The sequence below is a fragment of the Mus pahari genome, chromosome 16 (assembly GCF_900095145.1).
Source record: "Mus pahari chromosome 16, PAHARI_EIJ_v1.1, whole genome shotgun sequence".
NCBI lineage: Eukaryota > Metazoa > Chordata > Mammalia > Rodentia > Muridae > Mus > Mus pahari.
Genome location: NC_034605.1, coordinates 33,395,985 through 33,397,704, shown reverse-complemented (window position 1 = coordinate 33,397,704; position 1,720 = coordinate 33,395,985).

Here is a 1,720-nt window from a genome sequence, read left to right as displayed (position 1 = left end):
AACTTGCCAGAGAAATAAGTTTCCAGTGGAATATTATAGTTGACCATTGACAGTCAAGCTAACTAACACCTTACTAGAAATCTTTTTTTAATTTAAAACTTTTTTGGTTGTTGTTTTAAAAACAACATTTTTAAACTTAGATTTTAAAATGTCACAAATAAAATGTTTTACTTGTTTTGTTTGAGACAGGGTTTCTTGTAGCTCAGGCTAGCCTTAAAGTTCTATGTAGCTGGGGATGACCTTAAACTCCTGATCCTCCTACATCCTGGGTGCTGAGATTATAGGCTTTTGCCTTCCCTGCCTTTCGACAGCATCAGTGTGTAAAGTCTGGGGCCTCCTGTATCCTGGGCAAGCCCTCTACTAATTACCAACTGAATCTTCGGACTGTTTTAAACATTTAAAATATGTCTTAGATGTTTGTTTGTTTGTTTGTTTGTTTTTTAAAGATTTATTTATTATTATATTTAATTACACTGTAGCTGTCTTCAGATGCACCAGAAGAGGGCATCAGATCTCATTACAGATGGTTGTGAGACACCATATGGTTGCTGGGATTTGAACTCAGGACCTTCGGAAGAGTAGTCAGTGCTCTTAACCACTGAGCCATCTCTCTAGCCCTGTGTGTTTGTTTTTGAGAAAGGGTCACAGTATGTAGACTTGGTTTGTCTGGAACTCTCTTTGTTCTTGATTCAGAGATCCACCCACCTTTGCTTCCCAAGTTCTGGGACTAAAGGCATGAGTCTATAACTTTAATGTTTTCATACCTCATTTTTAATGATAGCTCTTAAATGCTTTAACCTCCCTGTTAGCCCACCACCCACCAGAGATAGTGGGAAAGAAAGGATATGGGAGAGTGGACATGTTTAGAAAGGTTCTTTGGAGCAACTCCTGTCTGTGTTGGCAGTTCAGTGTGAATCGGCAGTTCGGTTCACAGGTTAGCAGGCAGTGGCAGCTCGATCCACTTGTAAAGGGTTCATGGATACACCAGCAGTCCAGTTTGGTAGAATTGGGTTAGCAACAGCAGTGACAAGGCCTAGCAGAGACAGCCAGGCCTCAGCCTCAGCCTCAGCAGGAGGGGCCAACAAGAACATCAGGAGTTCTCAGCTCTGCCTCTCTCAGAGAAGTGAAGACTCCAGACCCACAAGCGCCGCAGAGCTAGCTGTACCAGCAAGCCAAGCTCTGTCTCCGTCACTCAGTGGAGTCTTTTCTATACCCTCCAAACATCACGCGTCCTCCACATACCTTCCCTCAGCATGGGTTGTGCCTCAGCACATGCATCCAATCATCCCAGGCCCTTGGAAGTGGCAACAAACTGCAGCACACCACCGGACGGTTTCGGTGCGTTTCTCTCTATGGAGTCCTGACAAATGCAGCTCAGCTATGCAATGTAAGGCGAACCGATTTGTTGTTAACGAAGAATCCTTCATTATGTGTCCTTCCATGTGCTTGCTTTAACAGAACATCCTCTTTCCTGTGTCTGCTTCATGAGAATGAAAGGAGCCTGCCTTAGCCTTTCACACCTGTGTCCACTTTCATGAAATGTTCCTTCACATGTTTGCCCAAGCAAAACACCATCCCACCGACTTTTCAAAGAAACCTTAGGTTGCTACTTCATGTGGTACCTGATATTTTTATTTATTTTTAAATAATTTTGGGGTATTTTTAAATTTTTTTTTGAGACAGGGTTTCTCTGTGTAGCCCTGGCTGTCCTGGAACTCAC